Genomic DNA, 21,882 nt, shown 5'->3' on the forward strand with positions numbered 1-21,882 from the left:
TTACAGACACAGACAAAGGAATTCTAAATAACTGGGTTCACTTTAGCTTAAGAACATAAAAATGAGAAGAATTTTTAAGGTTTTCTTATGTTCAAGGGATTTCTTTACTGCATAAGTAACTGCACGATAATGATGGTGACAACCACTAGCAAGAGACTCACTAGCTAGTATCATAATTAGTACATCAGAAAGCACCGAAGGAACATGGTTCTAGACATTTCTGAAAGAATACCGTCTCCTGTTGTAACTGTGCTGTGTGATGCGTTTAAAAGATTGTGTTTCAGGGAGTGGGGAAGGGGAGACCACACTGATTCATTCTTTCAAATCACTTCTTACTTTAAATCTCGAAGTTTTTTCCATTTATTTTTTTTTCCCTCCTTTTCAATGCAGCTTAACTCTGAGAGTGCTGGAGCTTGAAATCTGTTTCTGATTCATAATAGCAACAGGGTTTGTAGAAAAATGTCAACAAATCCCCTATCACCAGAGAAGGCAGGAAATGTGAAAGGCAAGCCACGCCAGCCTCACATGGCTGCATGATGGAGTAAGTCTGTTGATGAAGGGAAGAGGGCAACTCCCAGCAAACCAGTGCCTTCTGTCCTGTCCGGCAGCACGGTCCAGCCAGGCCTACAAAACAAAGGAAGCCATGATGAAACAATGGGAAAGTGGTGAGGAGTTAGTGTATGATACTCTCAATCACCAAAAAATGGCACAATCATATTTCACTTAGTTTCAATTACTTAATAACCTAAGGGCAAACGACAGACAACGAGTTATCAATTGGTTTAATTTTACTAGCATTTAAAAGTCTTCAGAACATCTCTGACTGTGGTTGGTCTCTCTAGTAGGTAATTGTTGAAGGACCAATTCACTTCTCATTAAGCAACAGGCATCAAGAAAACACAGTATGTTCAATCAAATGACAGTGGCACCCAGATGAAGGAAACAGAATATAATGAAAGCGGAAGGAATAAATACCTACCCACAGCCTATGAGCAATACAAGATGTATTTGAAACAAAACGTGTTCATAATATGTAACTGGAATGAACTGGGATGTTTGTGGCTTAACAAGTTCCATAAGCCTTTTTAAAGTGCCTATGCAACAGAAACTGGAGGATGGACATGTGGGAGATGATGTGACAAAGGAAAATATTGCTTAATGCAATTAATTCTCTTGGATGTGTTTCCCTGGCACTCGAGAGAGCTTTGGTGTCAGTACAGGGACAAGTTCACGAGCAGGGCAGTGCCAGCCTCAGCTGATGAATAAAAGAAGCAGTGTGCCATGGGAAGGGATGGGTATTTCAGTTCCCTCCACAGCCGGCTTTGCAGAGCGCAAGGCCTTAGCAGCATTTTGAACTGAGAACCCTTCCACCTGCTGAATTAAACATCATAAAAGGAGAGCCACCTGCATTTTTCCCACAGTCCCTCAAACACCAAGCTGTACTACAAACACTGTCCTGTAACTCCAGGAATTGAGAATTGTTCCGACTCCTTGAGACACTGGTTCGTTCTGTCAGTCATAATTTGTCTTTCCTATTCCTTGCAGGGTCATGGGATGGAAAGCCACAATGCAGAGGCTAGGTTCTTCTGGGAGAATGCTCCCGGGAGGCTTCTTTTATCCTTATCAATCAGATAGCATAGCAGTCAGGAGCTACACTCTTCAGTTTGGTCCAAGTCACTTGTGAGTGGCGATGAAAACTCCCTGTCTCAAATACCTGGATCAGGAGTGTTTCATTACTGGTTTTTCATTCTAGACTTTAGAGTATTTACATGTAAATAGTAAAAACACTTGTACGTACATCTTAAAACCGAGACCATCATTAATCAAGGGATTTATTAGCTTCATGAAGTTCTGTAATGTGGAGCCAGGCCATTTTATGTAGTATTTTTAGACACCCTGTGGTCTGTACATGAACCTAGATATAGAATTCCCACTTGTGTAACCATCCAGGACTCAAGAAAGGTGAGGTTTTAGATTTTAGATTTTAGAGTTTAAATTTTAAGTTTTGGATGTAGATTTTGGATGGTCTTCAGATTTCCAAATTATAAATGCTGTGGCTATATAATGTTGAGAAACTTAACAGGTCAACCTTTAGTTATGGCATGTATGTGATGGAGGAAACCACCTCTTCCATAGCTTTTAACAAATTAAGTAACACAGGGAGGGTTACTCAATATTCAAAAAGCACTTGTCACAGGGCCAGATCATAGCAATGTTTTTTTTTGTTTGTTTGTTTGGTTTTTTTTTTTTTTGTGGTGAAGAAAGTCAAACGTTAGTAAATAATTTCTAATGTGAAGACCCTGTTCAAGTCATGAGTACAAAGGAAGTCATCTGAGTGGATGAAGACATCTATAGGAAGTTACAAGAGAGAGCAGCTACCACATAAGAGAAAGTTAGAGCCAGAGTGAAACAGTAGGAGAAAATGTATGGGACATGACCCAATGAAAGATCCATAATGAGGACCACTGGCATTGCTCAGCCAGTGAAGGCTCCTGCTACCAAATTTGAGAACCTGAGTGCAGTTCCAGAATTTACAAGGTGGAAGGACTGAACTGCCTCCCATGCATCACCCTCTGACTTCCCCTGATCCACATTCAAGCATGAACATATAGATACATACATGCACACATGCACACAAACACACACATACACACAGGAAATAAATAAAAATGCCATAAAGGGATCAAAAGTGGTCATTGAACCATTTGAAAGTGATAAATGAATGTTAGAGACCGTAAATATTATCAGAGAAGAGAAAGAACATTAAGGTATACACTGGCATCACCTGAATAAAATCTGTAAGTGGGAAGCAACTACCCAGGTGCCTTCCGTGGTGGTCAGCTGGGTGTCTCTTTCTCTCTGTCTAAAGGACATTGTTCAGAAAGCCACCTTCCAGATACATGCAAGCAAGGCATTGATCCACTTCTGGGAACATTATCACTATCATCATTAGTAATAATGCAACTCAACAGCACAGCCAGTTTAACCCAACCATTTGGAAAGAAGTACAAGTCTCTGTTATCCCATTCATAACTTCAAGGTTTTATTCAGTGGCACAACCATGTAATACACAAGGGGGAGATGCCTCAGAGTGGTAGATGTGGGCATAACTTTGCCTTTTGAGAACATGATTGGGAATTATTACAAAAAGGTGAGTATGAGATACAAAGAGAACAAAAGAAAAAGGGAATGAGAGAAAATGTTGGGGGTTGGTCCTGATGCTTTGAAGTAATTGGAATCTGCGTGCCCAAATGTTGAAGGTCCTTGTCCCATTGTTTTTTGATCCACTGATAAAGAGCCAATGGCAGGGTGGAGAGAGAGGGGCAGAACCTTTAGATTTGCACAGAAAAGGAACTGGGAGAAAGGAAGACAGAGAATTGCCATGACTGGGGAGAAGGAATGGGTGTAAGAGCTGTAGAAATAAAAGTCCACCAGCCATGTAAGAATTTGGATAAGTGGCCACTGACCACTTCACAGATTGGGACTGGGGCAGCAGCAGAAGGTTTAGGAGTGCCCAGCCTTAGAGTTAGTCATTGCATGTCAAAAATGAAAGACATGTGTGTGTGTGTGTATGTGTGTGTGTTTCATTCATGAATCCAATTAGCTCCTGGGCAGATGTAGGCATGAGACCCACCAGAAGCCAAAGCAGAGTAGCCAACTACAGCTACATGCACAGTTCTTTCTTGTGGTATGTGTCAGGCCCTGGGATCCTGGCTTTCCTTGGACTGGAGAGAGTACTTTGCAAATAACAAATTCAAGGAAATTGAACTTGTCCAGAGGTGGATGGACAGCAGAAATCAAGGAAATGGCTTAGATACATGGGGAAAATTATAGTGATGAAAGAATATCATTCCACATAAACATTTGTCAAGAGAAAATGTAGCTGCTAGAGAGAAGGCTCCTTTCCTTAGTATCCATCAGTCAGCCAGTATCTCCACAGACCAGCTGCTGGGTGACTGAGGAGTGGCTGGGAGTGAAGTGCAGGGTGACAGGCCAGTGGTCCTTGTAGGATAAACTAAGCAGGGGTGAGGACAAAGGGGCATGAAAGGCCTTCTATCACTGCATCCCTGAATGAGAAGGATGAGTGGAACGTGCCATGAGAGTCTGCAAGGTCAATTTACCCCTGCTTCTCATGGCTAGTCTAACAAGGAAGTTGAGTTGATTCAGCGATAATTTTCATGGAGTATCCAAAAGCTTGATAGATTTAGTTAGTCATTAAAAGAAAGTTAAATGCTGGGTGTGATGGCAAATGTTTCCTGTTGACTCCAGAATGGGGGAGACTGACAGGGGAGGGGATGATGGCTTCTAGTTTTCCCTATGTACATGTCGAGACACTAACTCAAAACAAGAAATCAAATCAAACAAAACCAGAACATCCAATTTGCACCACCAAGAGCAAGAGGAACATTGCAAGTGTCCAAGGTTAAAACTGACATTTAAATTATATGCTTATATACAATTAAAAACTTCCTCTTTGTTGCATAAGTAGTAGAAAAAACTTAAATTCTTTCTTTTTCTTCCTCCTCTCTTTCTTCTCTGCCTGACTGCCAATCTATTCATTCTATCTATCTATCTATCTATCTATCTATCTATCTATCTATCTATCATCTATCTGTATTTATTGATCCTCTTTTTATCTATCATCTATCTATCTAAATGTCTTACTCCCCACCCCAAATACTTCAACAGTGAGGAAGAAGCCCACTTAAAAATCTGCAGAAATGGAGGTGCTCTTTGACAAATGGCTTGATTTCTGTACTTTCATAAGCACTGAGTTAAATAACTATGCTTTAGGAGTTCCTATTCCTCTACTTTAAAATATATCATGGGATTTGTGGCATGCAATAATAATATTATTATATAAATAAACATTACCTACTTTTTTTACACACTATAAATATGTCTAGCAAAGTTATGTCTTTAGTTCACAGCTTTGTAGCACAGCTAAATATGACTAAACAGAGATATTCATATTCCACTTGAGTAGCTCCCACTTTTGTATGACAAATATAATGTAAAGAAGTCTCTGGAGGCTTTCAAATTGAATTATCACATCACTGATACCTTCTTATTAAAGACATCTTAGATTAAGATGAAATACCACTTGATGCTGAAAGGTAGGCTGATCAACTAATTATCACACAAGTTTCCAAAGAGAGTCCCAGGAAACAAATAAGGGGACCACTTTGGAAATTCGAACATAATTATCAAATAATGAAGATTATGTCCCACTTAGGGCCTTGAGTGTTGACACTGAGCAGTCGAATGTATGCCAGAGAAACGATGTGAAGTTTCCCAGGACGTCAGTTTCCTCAGAGCTTAGGATACCAGCCATGGGTACAAATCCATACTGACTTTCCCTATCCAAGTCACAAGGTGACATTGACTGTTCTACAGTTGCATACATGGTGCAAATATTGGAACATGTAGAAAGTACTCAGATTGTGTCTGTCCCATCAGAAGGCCAGCATCTCTAAGGTGGGAGTGCAGGCAGCATTCCAGTCTCCATCAGTGCCAGGCAATGTTTTAAGGTTCCTCTTAGAAGTTGGTCTTCAGAAGCTCAGTTACACTCCCAACGTTTCAGGTTTTTCATTCAAATATGGAAAAGGAATCTTCTGTTTCATTTATTACTCTTTCAAATTAATAGTAGGAATAAGAGAAACATAATTTGATCATCGTTGATCCTGGATAGACAACAAGTAATGGATTAATAAGAGTATGCATGACCGTGGTACTGACAATGCAGCCAGTGAGGCCAAGTTATTAAAAGTCAGAATTTAAGGTCAGAGTTGGTGAGAATAGAGTTATGAGTGGAATTTACTTATACAGAGTTTGGGACATGAAGGAGAGAGACATTCTTATAGAATAGTTACAGGAAAGTTGACCTAGCACTGAAAGGACACCAAGGTAGGAACATCCTTGGAAGGTTTAAAGTGCACCAGAGAAACCCTGTTCTGGGAAGGAAGTAAAGGCGAGAAGGTATAGAAGTAAAATCCATGGAGACACAGGAATGGGAGAGGTCAGGTTGCCAAGGAGACATTGGCTCCATTGCTCCCAAGTACCTCCAATCCCTAATGATATTGTGGCTACAATGCAGCAGCAAAGGCTTTGAAGCATGTAGAGCCAAAGGTGAGCTTTGGAGGGTTTCTAACATCCAAGGAGTGAGGTATTGCAAATGGCCTGATTTATCTTTGTCTCCCACACAGCTTGGGTGAGATGCTACTGAACTCTCATCATCTCATTCAGATCCATTGATGGCCAGCTTCCAAACAAACATACAAACAGCCCTTTCAGAAAAGTCTGCTTCTACACACAAAGCTGAAAAAAATGGAGAACTTTTTGGCAATAATCTACCCTACATACATCTGATATCAATGTGCATCTTGACACACACACACACACACACACACACACACACACACACCACACACACACACACACACCAACGTAGAGAGAAAAAAGTCACATTCAGTGTACCGAATTCAAAGGGAAAATGCTAGAGAGCCAGGTGGGGTTGACTTTCCCCACACACCATCCTGTAATCAGGTAACTTTGAGTCAATGTAAGAACCTGTGCTCAATTCTAGCCTCATCAGAGTAAAACAAAACAAAACACAACATTAGTTAGTTGGGCCAGGTGATGCAGTTCTGTCATGCAAGCTCTCAGGAAGCTGAGGCAGGGAGACTATAAGAAATGAACCTTCCTGAAAGCAAGACATTTCTCACAAAAAACAGCTGAGCACAGAGGCAAAAGTCGGAGGGATCACCTAGCATGCATAAATCCCAGGTTTAGTCCCTACTAGAGCAACTCTTAGAACAAGAAAAGTCAATGATATGTAGGGTGTCCTAAGGAAATATCTCAAATGTCCAACTAATAAGAAAAAGCTGCACTTCACAAAAAGAACAGAAAATCAGCACAGAGGTGAACATAAGAAGGAACTAAGTGTTAGTTAACTCTCAGGGTTCTAAAGCTGTCACACAACAGTTCTTGGAAAAGTTACAAGTAATGTTTGACAAAAGATTGCACACACACACAAACACACACTACACACACACTCTCTACACACACACTCTACACACATAAACATACACTATATAGACACACACTATACATACAAAGACACTAACACATGATATACACACAAACGCACACTATATGCACACTACACACATACACTACGCACATACACTACTCATACACATACTCTACACACACATGCACATACTATACACCTGGATACTAAGCACACACTATACAGACATAAACATACACTATACATACACAGACATCAACACACACACACACACACACACACACACTATATACATACAAACACATACTTGTCACACAAACACACATGCACACACTATACACACAAATACACACTACAAACACACACACACACACACACACACACACACACACACACACAGAGTATACACATACACATATGAAAAACAAGAAAGCGGCCCCTCACAGAATGTGCTCAGTATTACAAAGTACTGAAGGCAGCAATGCCACTGAACTTGAGGATGGGTCAATAGCAGTGACGAGAATAAAATCACCATGGAAATGGCCACAGGCTTGGGAGTGTAGGATTTTAGGAGACTTAAATCTCTGTCATCCAAGGAAGGAGAAGGCAGTGACACTGAAAATATCCTTAAAGAAACAATGTCTGTAAACTTCCAAAATTAGGTAAGGTGTAGATCTATGGTGTCTATGGAATGAGCTCATTCTACAGGAATTTCAGAAATACCCCCAAACAGTCTGACCTCCTTGGGGTCAAGATCTTAAAGGGTCCAGCATTTCCTGATAGTGCCACAGGTTGGGGAGCAAGCATTCATCATTTAGTCTTTTGGGGGAACATCCAAGATCCAAACTACAGCATGCTACCCCTGGAACTTCCAAAGCTAATGCCAAAGTGTGTTTGCTGGGCATGCGATCTCTAAGAATCTTCAAAGTTAGTGTTGATCAGATGTTCACACCAAAAGTTTATCTTCAAGGCATAAGACAAAGCCTTAGCTTTAAACTCCTATTAGTATTAAAAAGAAAATTACTTATCACCTTGAACAAAGCTCAACTCTGTATAAATTAAAACCAGATACACTGAAGGTGATAGAAGAGAAAGCAGGAAATAGCCTTGAATTCATTGGAACAGGAATAGACTTTCTGAAAAGTCTATTAACACAGGCACCAAGATCAAGAATTAATGAGTGGAATTTCCTGAAACTGAGAAGCTTCTGAAGGGCAAAGGATACCATCATTTGGACAAAATCAGCCCACAGAAATGGGAACGTTCTTACCAATTGCTTATCTGATAGAGGCTAATATCCTAAAGAACTCAAAAATCAAAATATGAAGAAAACAATGCAACTTTAAAATGGGGTTTAAAATTGAAAACACTCAAATGGACAAGAAACACTTAAATGTTCAACATTCTTAGCCATCAGGAAAATGCAAATGTGGGGAAGCTCTTTAAGAAAGAAAGTTAACAACTCAAATAGCTTCAGAAAGTTCCTGAAAATGACCAGTTCATTCCCCCACCCACATGCCCCCACCCCTGCTGAGAATTCATATACAATAGAGAGCAGAGAATCATTCTCAAATAAGTCCAGACTCCTGGAAAAATCAAAGATCAAATCCGAGGAGACTGAGAGAAGCAGGGACCAGCCCAGCTGCCTTGAAGAGGCTCAAATCAAGCAAGCTATCTGGGAAGAACTCTCTAACCTTCTGAGCTGCATGTAGCTGTGCAGTGGGCTCTGGCATTCTAAGTCTTGTAAGCTGTCACCCATGTTTCACCCATATTCCTGTAACTAACCCCAATACATCTCATTGGTTCACCAAGTTCAGTTTTGATGATATCTGTAATTTGGTCCTTGTTGGGCTCCCATGTGTCTCCCCTGCATAAGTCTTTATTTCTCTATATTTCTGTGTTCACTGTGTAGATTTCATACGTGTAAATTTTGTTATAGTGAGAAGAATTCTAACTGCATGTTAGGGATATTCTGCCATCACAGGCTAATATGTTAACTTTGGGAGGCTAGGCACTCATATTTTTGGCTTCACACTCAAACATTTCCAATTGAAATCTGCTCTCACTATTTTTTTTAAAAATCCTTCTTGTGCATATTATCATTGGACTTCTGTAATTGCCTCCTTACCTTTGCTATGGCAAACTTTGACCAAGAGTTCAGGTTTTAGCTAGAAATCAATTTGAGGAGGCATGATGAAGTCTTTTGAACATTTTCTTTCACAAAAGAACATCTTATGATGCTTTGAATTTTCAGGCACTAATATGAGAAATAGATCTAAGGCTCTGGCTTTGATAGGAAAGAATGGTAATATGGCTTAATAATAGTAGAAATCTGACTATCCCAGCATCTTCTGCTCTCGTTTATCATAACTGCAGATCCAAAATCATACAGGTTAGATTCCTTTCTCCCATCTATCTTCTCTGTCCCCTGAGTCATCTGGGGCATCCCAATTGCCCTGAGCCACCTGCTATCCAATGGGACCTGCATTATTCTACCATCTCATCAAACACCTACTGGACCACCTTCATCAAACAGACCTATGGATCTGTAACCATACAGCCCAAGGATACCCATCAGAGTCCTGCTACACCAAGATCATTGAGGTTAACCCCTCTCCCAATACCTATTACAACAGGAACATCCAGGGACTACAGCTGTCCAGATGGCTAAAGTCCCTCAAAAGAGCACAATCAACAAAAGCCAGGGCAAGAGTACACCTTTAGAGCACAGCTACCCTACTATAGCAGGCCATGGGTATCCTAACACAACTGAATCACAAGAATATGACCTTAAATACAATCTTATAAAGATGATAGAGGCTTTTGAAGAGGAAAAGAATAAATCCCTAAAGAAATACAAGAAAACACAATCAAATAGGTAGAAGTCTTTAAAGAAGAAACAAATAAATCACTTAAAGATATACAGGAAAATATAATTAAACAGGTGAAGAAAATGAAACTGTTCAAGACATGAAAATGGAATTAGAATCAATAAACACAAACTGAGGGAATCCTGGAAATGGAAAACCTAGGGAAAAGAACAAGAACAGATGCAAGCACCACCAACAGGCATAGAATATACTATCGAAGAAATTGATCCATCAATCAAGGAAATGTTAACTCTAAAAAAAAAATTCCTGACACAAATCATTCAGGAAATGTGGGATACCATGAAAAGACCTAACCTAAGAAATGGAAGAAGGTGAAGAGTCCCAGTTCCAAGAACCAGAAAATATTTTCAAAAAAATCATAGTAGAAAACTTTCCCAATCCAAAGAAAGGGATGTCTATAAACATTCAGAAAGCTTATAGAGCACAAATTAATCTGGACCAGAAAAGAAAATCCTCCCAGCACATAATAATCGAAACACAAAATCTAAAGAATGAAGAAAAAAATATTTAAAGTGGCAAGGGGAAAAGTTCAAGTAACTTCCAGAGGAATACTTGTGAGAATTAAGCCCAACTTCTCCAACAGAAACTCTAAAAGCCAGAAGGGCATGGACAAATGTCTTGCAACCTCGAAAAATCTACAGATGCCAACCTAAACTACTACTCCCAGCAAAACTCTAAATCACCATACATGGAGAAAACAAGATATTTAAAGACAAATCAAAATTCAAACAATATCTAACCACAAATCCAGCCCTACAGAAAACAGGAAAACTCAAACCTTTTATAGGGTAGGTACATTCAAGAAAACAGGAAATAGGTAAATCTGTACCAAAAAAAAAAAAAAAAAAAGGAAAGTGCACATACACACCACCACCACCACCATCAAATTAATGAAAAATAACAATCACTGGTTGTTAATATCTCTCAACATCAATGGACTCAATTCCCAACGAAAAAGACACAGGGTACAGAATGGCTATGAAAAAAGTATTGGTCATTCTGCTGCATACAAGAAACACACTTCAGCAATAAAGATATACATTACATCAGGATAAAGGGCTAGACAAAGTTTTCTAAGCAAACAGACCTAAGAAGGAAGCTGAAGTAGCCACTCAAATATCTAATAAAATAGACTTTCAACCAAAATTAATCAAGAGATACAGGGAAGGATACTTCATATGCATCAAAGGAAAATTCCACCAAGATTATATCTCAATTCTGAACATCAATGCCCCAAACACTATGGCACCCACATTTGTAAAAGAAACATTGCTAAAATTTACATCAGAAATTGAATCCCACATTAAGCATGGGAGTCTTTAACACCCCACTCTCCCCAATTGACAGGTCATTCAGACAAAAATTAAACAGAGAAATAATGAAACACTTCTAACACAAAAGAATATGCCTTCTTCTCAGCACCTCATGGAACTTTCTCTAAAATTGACCACATAGTCAAAAAAGAAGCTTTAACAGATACAAGAAACTTGAAATAAGCCTTGTATCTTATCTGACCAACATGGATTTTTGGTGGACTTCAACAACAACAGAAACACTAGAAAGACTATACACTCATAGAAACTGAATAACTCTACTCAGTGATCTCTGGGTCAGTAAAGAGAAAAGAAAGAGATTAAAGGCTTTCTAGAGATCAATGAAAATGAAGGCATAATATACCCAAATTTATGGAACATGATGAAAGCAGTGCCAAGAGGAAAGTTCATAGCATTAAGTGCCTCCATATAGAAATTAGAAAGTTCTCATACCAGAAATTTAAAAGTACACCTGAAAGCTATAGAAAAGAAAGAAGCAAGCACACATAAGATGAATAGAAGGCAGGAAATAATCAAAATCAGGGCTGAAACCAACCAATTATAAACAATGAAAAAAATACAAAGAAGCAACAAAAACAAGAGCTGGTTCTTTGAGAAAATCAACAAGATAGACAAATGCTTAGCCAAACTAACCACAAGACACAGAGACAGTATCCTAATAAATAAAATCAGAAATTAAAAAGGAGCCAGAACAACAGACAACGAGGAAATTCAAAGAATCATTAGGTCTTACTTCAAAAGCCTATACTCCACAAAATTGAAAAATCTTGACAAAATGAACGATTTTCTAGACTGATATGTCTTACCAACTTCATATCATGACCAGGTAAAGTATTTAAATGGCCATATAGGTCCTAAGTAAAGTGATGCAGTCATTAAAATTCTCCCATCCAAAAAAAAAAAAAAAAAAAAAGAAAAAAAAAAAAACCAAAAACCAAAAACCAAAAAACAAAAAAAGTTCAGGACCAGGTGGTTTTAGTGCAAAACTGTACCAGATTTTCAAAAAAGACCTAATGTTAATCCTCCTTAAAGTATTCCCCAAAATGAAACAAAAGGGACATTGCCAAACTCATTCTATGAAGCCACAGACACCAAAATACTTAAACCACACAAAGACTCAACAAAAAAAGAGAATTTCAGACCAATTTGTCTTATGAATGTTGAAGCAAAAATACTAATAAAATACTTGCAAACCAAATTCAGGAATACATCAAAAGCACTGTCCATCATGAACAAATAGCTTTAACCCAGGGATGTGGGGATGGTTCATTATAAAAAAAAATCATCAACAATATTCATCAAATAAACAAACTGAAAGAAAAGAAGTCACATGATCATCTCATTAGATTCTGAAAAAGTCTTTGACAAAATCCAACACCCTTTTTAGACAACACAGGGTTGGGGGATAGCCAGGGGGATCCCCACCTGCTTAGAGTAGGAAAAAAGGTGCCAAGGCAGGGCTGAAGATTGTGGGAAGGGCTATCAGGATCGACCTGCTCAGAGGAGAAGGGAAAAGAGGGAAAGGAGCGGAGGGAAGGATTTTTGGAGAGGTCATCAGGAGTGAGGCAGTGAATAGGATGTAAAATGAACAAGTATAAAGTAAGTAAATTAAAAACAATCCAACATTCCTTCATACTAAAAGTTCTAGAGAGATCAGGGATACAAGGCACATACATAAATATAATAAAAGCAATATACAGCAAGCCAATTACCAACATCAAATTAAATGGTGAGAAACAAAGCAATCCACTAAAATCAGGGACAAGAAGACAAGGCTGTCCTCTGTCTCCCTACCTATTCAATATAATATTTGATGTTCTAAGCTGAGCAATAAGATAACTAAAGGAGATCAAGGGGATACAAATTGGAAAAGAAGAGGTCAATGTATAGCTATTTGTGGATGAAATGATAGTATATATAATCAACTCCAAAACTTCTGCCAGAGATGTCCTATAGCTGATAAACATCTTCAACAAAAAGGCTAGATATGCAATTAAATAAAAACAAATTCAATAGTCCTCCTTTATCCAAGCAATAAAGGGGCAGGTTAAGAAATTAGGGTAATAACACCCTTTGCTATATCCACAAATAAAATAAAATATATTGGTGTAACTCTAACCAAACAAGTGAAAGATCTATATGACAAGAATTTCAAGTTTCTCAATAAAGAAACTGAGGAAGATATCAGAAGATGGAAAAATCTCCCATGCTCATGGAGCTGTATAATTAACATAGTGAAAATGGCCATCTTACCAAAAGCAAGTTATAGATTCAATGCAATTCCCATCAGAATTCCAACACAATTCTTTACAGACCTTGACAGCACAATTCCCAGCTTCTTATGGAAAAACAAAAAACCCAGGACAGCTAGAACTACCCTGAGTTATAAAAGAACTGTCAGTATCCCTATCCCTGACCTTGAGCTGTACTAATAGCAATAGTCATAAAAACTGCATGGTATTTGTATAGGAACACACAGGTTGATCAAGGGGATCTAATTGAAGAATCTGAAATAAACCCACATACCTATGGCTACTTGATCTTTGACAAAGAAGCCAAAACCATACAATGGAATAAAGAAAGTATCTTCAACAAATGGTGCTGGTCTAACCGGATTTGTGCATGTAGAATACAAATAGATCCATATCTATCACTGTTCACAAAACTCAAGTAAATGGATCAACGACCATGGAAATGGAAAGCCAGATACTCTAAACCTACTATAACAGAAAGGGGCAAATAGCCTTGAACCCCTTGGTATAGGAGACAACTTCCTCAACAGAACACTAATGGCTCTTGCTCTAAGATCAACAATTGAAAAATGGAACCTCACGAAACTGAAAATTCTGTAAGGCAAAAGACACTGTCAATAGGACAAAACATCAGCTTACATATTAGGAAAGGATCTTCCTTAACCCTACATTTGACAGATGGCTAATATACAAAATATATAAGGAACATAAGAACTTAGACCACAACAACAAAATGAACCCAATTTAAAAAATGAGGTTCAGAGATAAACAGATAATTATCAACAGAGGAATTTCAAATGGCCAAGAGGTCATTAAATAAATGTTCATAGTCTTTCTTCAACAGGGAAATATGAATCAAAACAAAGCTGAGATTCCATTTTACTCTGGTCAGAATGGCTATGATAAAACAAACAAACAAACAAACAACATCAACAACAACCCTCAAGAGATAGCACCAGGATGTGGAGCAAGGGGAATACTCTTCCATTGTTGTTGGTAGTGTAAACTTGTACAATCAGTTTGGAAATCTAATTGTGACTTCTCAGAAAACTTAAAATAGTTCTACCTCAAGACCCAGCTATACAACTCTACATACCCAAAAGATGCCCCACTATACCATAGGGACACTTAATCAACAATGTTCATAGCAGCTTTATTTGTAATAACCAGAAACTGGAAACAACCTAGATGTCCCTCGACTAAAGAATGGATAAAGAAAATGTGGTCTACACCCAGTGTAATGGTATTCAGCTATCAAAAACAAAGATATCATGAATTTTTCAGGCAAAATGGATGGAACTTGAGAATATCATCCTGAGTGAGGTGATCCAGTCTCAAAATGAGATGCATGGTATATACTCACTTATAAGTGGATATTAGTCATAAAATACAGGACACCCAAGCTACACTCCACAGACCCAAAGAAGCAAAGCAAGAAGCAAAGCACAAGGGAGGATGAATGACTCTCACTTAGAAGGGAAAATAAAATAGTCATAAGAGGCAGAGGGAGGGAGTAAAAAGGGAGGGAGTCAGGATGCGGGGGGATGTGGAGGTTCAAGATCAGGTGTGGGGAAGGGCGTGAGGGATGGGCAGATGGCTCTAAAAGTGAATGGAAATCTCCAACTTACGGGAGTATGGAGGTAGAGGGCATGACAAGAGAGGTGCTCAAGAATCAATGGAGGTGACCTAAGCGGTGACTCACAGCACTGGGTATATGGAACATGAAGAAGCCACCCCCTTTATGTCAGAGACCATCCCGTGAGAAAGTGAGCCCTTCACAATCTCCCTAACAGGCCAAATGGCCTTGTACTAAGAGCTGGTTATCACTCCCCTTCCTCCCTATTCCTTTCTTGGCACCTGAGGCTGTAAAGCTAAATTATAGTACCCTCTTCTCTATCTCTTCCTGAGTTCCCATGCCATCCAAGGACATGAGTTACGCCTGAGCCCAGCCTGACCCCCAAGGCTGTCAAGGAGGATCGATGTTCCAGAGATAAGATCCAGAGTGCCCGCTGCCTGGCGCCTGACTTCGGCCCCCATGACAGCAGATACCCACTTCTTTGTTCTTTGTATAATTCTCCCTTGACCCCTCCCATATTCCCCGCAATGTATGCTTTAAAAGGAAGGCACCTCAGCCTAATAAACGAGACCTCGATAGGTACCCTTCCTGGTCTCCTACTCTTCTTTCTTTTACTCCCATTTCCTTCCAGGTTCGCGGTCCTCCTCACACCCACGAATAACTGACTCCTGCGGGACGGGATAAGTGGTGCCCAACGTGGCGCGAGGTCCAGATTGTAATTCCTAATCAGTGGAGGTTCCAGAGAAGTTCGTCGCGACCCCAAGAATTCAGAAGTAGTGAAGGACACCTTCCGCTGCTCACGGAAGAGCGAGAAGTCCTTGGTAAGTTGAGTCATCTCCACTTCAGGTTATGGGACATAAGCTATCTAAAGAGGCAGCCTTCATCAAAGGTTTAAAGATAGCTCTCAGAGAAAGAAGAGTACGAGTTAAAAAACAAGATTAGATAGACTTTTTATTCGGGATACCTTTATCCAAGCAAGAACCCCAGTGGTGCGATAGGGACACTAACCCACCCACAAAATTTTTGACTCAAATGTTATTCTGTGTATAAGAAATACAGAGATGAGGGATGGAGCAGAGAGTAAGAGAATGCCCAACCAATAACCTGGCTTGCCCTTTCTTATAGAACCTAGTACTACCAGACCAGGGATGGCACTACCTACAATGGGCTGGACCCTCCCACCTTGGCCACTAATCTCATGGAGGCATTTCCTCAAGGGAGGCTCCTTTCTCTGTGATAACTCCAACTTGTGTCAAATTGACACACAAAACCAGCCAGTACAACCTGACCCCTTGTCAACTTGACACACAAACCACATCACTATTAAGTCTCAACCCCTACTTTCTTATTGATCCTCAGGTTCTAAATAACTTTAAAAGTCTGACAGTCTTTACATATTAAAGCTTTAACCTGAGTTCAATTCCTAGCATAGTGTCTCACACGCATCTATAATGGGATCCAATTCCCTCTTACAGTGACAGTGTACTTACATACATAAAACAAGTAAGTCTTTAAACAATTTCAATTCCTTTTAAGTATCCAGTATCTTTTAAAATTCAAAGTCTTTTTACAATTCAAATCTCTTAAGTGTGGACTCCACTAAAATACTTTCTTACTTCAAGAGGGAAAAATACAAGGGCACAGTCACAGTCAAACTCAAACTCAAACTCAAACTCAAACTCAAACTCAAACTCAAACTCAATGTCAGGGATCCACTCCTGATATTCTGGGCTTCTTCAATGGGCTGCAGTCACTTCTCCAGTTCTGCCCTCTGTAGCACTCTAAGCTCAATTTGATCTACTCCACTGCTGCTGCTATTCTTGAAGATCATCCCATGGTACTGGCATATCCAATGCACTGGGGTCTTCCACTGCAACTAGGCTTCACCAATAGCCTTTCATAGTCTCTCTTCATGGTGCCAAACCTCAAATCCTTTATATGATACCTTCAGTCCTGGGCCATCAACTGGAACTGAGGCTGCACTTTCGTTGCAATGGCTTTCCATGGCCTTTCACAGTGCCAAACCTCTGCTGTTCTTTATGCCTTCAAAACCAGTACCACCTGGGTGACTCATACACATTACCAAGTCTAGCTGCAGTATGAGGTACAACCTTGGCTATCTCTGGAACACAGATTCTTTGTGCTCTCAGAAAACACTTCCCAGAAGATTTCATTTCAAGAATGCTGGACTCTTCTTAATCACCACTAATTTCTTAGCTCCAGGTAACCAGCATCAATAGCCCCAGTAATGCAAAGTTTTCACTTTAGTAGTTCTGGTCTCATGTTAATCACAGCTGATTCTTCAGGCCCAGCTAACCAAAACCACAGAATCTTCACAACAAAAATGGCAACAGCCCTGAACAGAGTTTTTAATCTTCCCTCAGAAATTTCACAAGCCAGTCCTCCACCATTTTCACTGTTCTCAACATTATCTTCCAAGCTCCCACAGAATATCCTACAGACTCTTAAAACCCAGAGTTCAAAAGTCCTTCCACAGTCCTCCCCAAAACATAGTCAGGTTGTCACAGGAATACCAAACTATGCTGGTACCAATTTCTGGTCTTAGGGTTTTACTGCTGTGAACAGAAGCCAAGGCCAACGCAACTATAATAACATTTAATTAGAGCTAGCTTACAGGTTCAGAAGTTCAGTCCATTATCATCAAGGCAGCAACACGGCAGCCTCCAGATAGGCATGGTGCAGGAGGAGCTGAGAGTTTTACATCTTCATCTGAAAGCTGCTTGCAGAATACTGGCTTCCAGGCAGCTAGGATGAGGGTCTTAAAGACCACACCCACAGTGACACACGTATTCCAACAAGGCCACAACTCCTCCAACAGGGCCATTTCTTCTTCTTCTCTTCTTCTTCTTCTTCTTCTTCTTCTTCTTCTTCTTCTTCTTCTTCTTCTTCTTCTTCTTCTTCTTCTTCTTCTTCTTCTTCTTCTTCTTCTTCTTCTCGTTCTCCTCCTCCTCCTCCTCCTCCTCCTTCTTCTCCTTCTCCTCCTCCTCCTCTTCGTTCTTTTTCAAGATTTATTTGTTATATGTGAGTACATTATAGCTATCTTCAGACACTCCAGAAGAGAGTATCACATTACATATGATTGTGAGCCAACATGTGGCTGCTAGGAATTGAACTCATGACGTCTGGAAGAGCAGTCAGTGCCCTTAACCACTGAGCCATCTCTCCAGCCCAGGGACATATCTTCTAATAGTGCTACTCCCTGGGCCAAGCATATACAAAACATAACAAGGAGTCTTATAAAAGAATAGGAGGAAGAATTGCAGTCCCAAGTGATATAGAAACTCCAAAAGAAGACCAACAGAGTCAATTAACCTGGACCCTTGGGGCTGTCAGAGACTGAACCACCAACCAAAGAACATAGATGGGCTGGACCTCAGCCTCCCAGGTTATATATAGCAGATGTGCAGCTTGGTCTTCATGGGGGTCCTGAACCCCTAGAGTGGCTGTCTCTGAGCCTGTTGCCTTTCTGTAGCTGGCATAGTTTCTTGTAGCCAGTCTGCCTTGTCTGGCCTTATTGTGAGAGGATGCACCTAGCCCAGCAAATACTTGATCTACCGGGATCTGGAGGTACCGAGGGAGGGCCTCCACTCTCTCAGAGGAGAAGAGGACAGGGGATTGGTGTGGGGGGGGATTGTGGGATGGGGATAGAGTGGTGGGGCAGTGATCAGGGTGTAAAGTGAATGATAATAGTAATAATAATAATCCTGTCCTTGTTCCAGATACTATGGCACTCACTCTTTGAATATAATAGTGCCTTGAATTCTCTTAATTCAGAGAACAATAGGAGAAAAATTGTAGAGTTAGGATATCAAGATAGATACTAATAGATACTAGAGGCTTATCAAATTATATCTCCTTTCTAGTTATAGGAAATCCTTAAAAGCTAGAGTGACCTGGAGTTACTCCTGTGTTTTCCCGAATTTTAGTAAACAGGACACTGGATAGTCATCTCTCTCTTTTCCCCAGGGGTTGGACCCCAGGACTCCCTGCACATAACCCAATCCAAGAATGTTCAAACTCGTGATATAAAGCTCTATTACATTTACTTAAAATCTATGCTTGTCTTTCAATATACTTTAATTTCTGGATTGCTTATCACAGCTTATATAAGTACTAGGTAAATAGGTTCGTCATGTGTCATTTATGGAATGATGACAACAAAAATCTGTATGTGTTAGAAATAGGTCCAGTCCAGTTTTTAAAATCTGTACTTTTGGCCTGTGGTTGAATTGAATGCACAGCTGGGTGCCGAACTCATGGGTACTCAGGGCTGTATGGAATGAATAGACTGCCACATGGAATGTTTAGTAATGTGTGGATGACTTTCTATCTCGAATTCATATATTTGTAGAGTGCTGTTGAAAACTCCCAGAAGAGCTAATAAGAGGTAGGACGAACACTTACCATTTAAAACCCGGATTTGGAGCAGCTCCCCAACCCCAGGTTCCACCTTGCTCCTATGCCTGACTCTTTAGAGCAGGTTCCTACCACTGGCTTTCAGTTCTCCATTTCTGTTGTGTTATTCTTATTATTTCCTATCTGGAACAAGTTTCCTCCTGGCTCGTTAACATTTCATTTTCTCTCACACGTGATCTAGTTCAGGTTTCTTCTCATACATATTCTTATGCATGCAGCCAGGAACATTAAAGGGTCCTACATTTATTTCTCTCTACTCAGATGAACAAGGGTGTTTGGAAACTGACGGGAAACAAATGTTTCACGTACATTTTTGTGATAGAATGCATTTCAACTCACTTCAACACGAGTCCTCAAAAACATTTGGGATCTCGCAGAACATGTCAGGGAGCCAATTTTGGCTTCTTTGCACCGATCCAGAAAGCCCTGTGGAACTTTCCAAGTGAATCAAGAAATGTACTTACCCCTACTTGTTGACAGCCATCCACTCAAGCCCCTTTGCTTCAGTGGGACCATGGCAGGCGATTCTGGTATGTCTGTGCCACAGGTTATGAGAACTACTTGATGCTCTCTTCTCAAGTTACACTAACAGGTGAAGTGCTATTCACAGTTTGTGTGCTGTTGACATGTGAATTCTTCAGATCACAACTCATCGAAGAAAATAAATAGGACAAGCCGATCTGTCTTGGTAGTATTAAGTTTAGTGGGCTTAGAATACTTACGTATAATTTTATCGCACATGCGTTTTTATTGGCTAAGGTCCTAGATATGAGCTCAGGAGAGGGACCGTTTCCATCACCTGCCTGCAAGCTGCAGAGGTTTCACAGATGATCAACATGTTACGCCATCTTTCCCCCTAAAATTCCTATATCTGAAGGAACTGAAAACACAGTATTTTTTTAAAGCCATCACATGCACTTACCTTTCAAAAGGATAATTTGAAAACTATCAAGCAACAGTGAATCAAAGAACACTGCAGAAGGATGCCAAGCAAGGGTTCCCAGAGCACATCCGGAGAGTGTTGCTTTTTGCACATGCGCATCTCCATCTGTGACCCCCCAACCCACAGGCATGGATATATCCACAAGGAAAGTCCACCTTCTTCAAATGCTCTCAGGGATTTGTTCATTTGCCTATGGCTGTAAAATCCTACTAGGCACCACTGAGTATCCTTATGGCAAGGAGAAAAGACGTAAACTAAATCCAATTTTTCTTCTTCTAACGGCTTTCGATCATCTCCTCAGCTGGCATGCCTTTGAGCATGAATGGGGAGACAGACAAATGAGTCTCTCCAGCAGCTGTTTCCTATGAGAACAATTCCACCCTGGAACTTCCTGCTGAGATCATGTGCTATCGTCCCATCATGAGCTGTAGCCCCCTTTCTCTTAGCCTAACTTCTTTAACGAAATGACTGTCTTCAATGAACCTTCAGAAATGACTTAATTCTGCCACTGGCAGATTTAAATAAGAAGAACACTGGCAATTGATCCCTCACGCTTGCTGGGTCATCCACACACAAATTATATTTTAAACAGAGACAAAGGCGAATACAGGGTGCATTCATATCAGGGAAGAATAGATATTGCAAAGGAAATATTGTATAAAGGAGGCTATAGGCTCTCAAGAGGAAAGAGGGACCCTTGTGTACCAACACTGATACAAAAAAAAATGACTGCATTACCCAAATTGCTTTGTCATTTTGCTTAAAATAATAAAGCAAAACTTGGATTACCACAGCAAAATCATTTATTGGTCTCATAGTGAGAGAGAAGCAGGTGATGATTTATGTATAATTTTTAAAGAAAAAATGCACTTGCCCATAAATGCTTACATATGTGATTCCTGGTTAATTTATTTTGGATTCTTCTGGTTGGGCTGAGAGACTGACAGTTCAAGGACATTCATATTTAAATACATTTTGATCACATAGATTTTTTTTTCAGGGCAGAAGATGCTATTCATAGATGAGATGAGAAACAAAATGGGTGTCGTTTCCTCCCCTGGAAAGAGGGGCAGTCCCCAGGATCATCAGAGGTTGATGACCTGGACGTAGAAAGCAAGCATGATGCCATCAGAGTGAATTTTTTCCTCTAAGGTATCATATTGAAAGATATCATATCATATTGAAATTTTCTGTTATCCAAACTTCTGCTTTTAATAAAGCACCTACTACCCTCCGAGTCTAGAAAGGCAGTTAAATGGAAGGAACTCTCACTGAAACATCTCTTTCAAAACCCTCCTCAGCAGCCTGTGTCCCTCTATGTTTCTTCCTTCTCTCTTGCTCACTAAATTCTTGTAGACCCGAGCAGTGTGCATTACTGGGTAGAGCATTGCATGGAGATGTGAGGGTGAGCCTGGG

The 21,882-nt window shown here is 40.0% G+C and overlaps 1 long non-coding RNA gene across 1 annotated transcript; it reads right to left on the reverse strand.

The window, feature by feature from the left end:
• Positions 1-345: 345 nt before the first annotated feature.
• On the reverse strand, positions 346-14,038 carry 4930448I06Rik (RIKEN cDNA 4930448I06 gene). Its single transcript, NR_040475.1, has 3 exons — positions 13,785-14,038; positions 9,162-9,201; positions 346-624 (listed from the first exon to the last, which is right to left on the reverse strand). It is a non-coding gene; the product is annotated as an RIKEN cDNA 4930448I06 gene (long non-coding RNA).
• Between the last annotated feature and the right edge of the window lie 7,844 nt (positions 14,039-21,882).

This window comes from Mus musculus, chromosome 1 (assembly GCF_000001635.26).
Source record: "Mus musculus strain C57BL/6J chromosome 1, GRCm38.p6 C57BL/6J".
Taxonomy (NCBI): domain Eukaryota; kingdom Metazoa; phylum Chordata; class Mammalia; order Rodentia; family Muridae; genus Mus; species Mus musculus.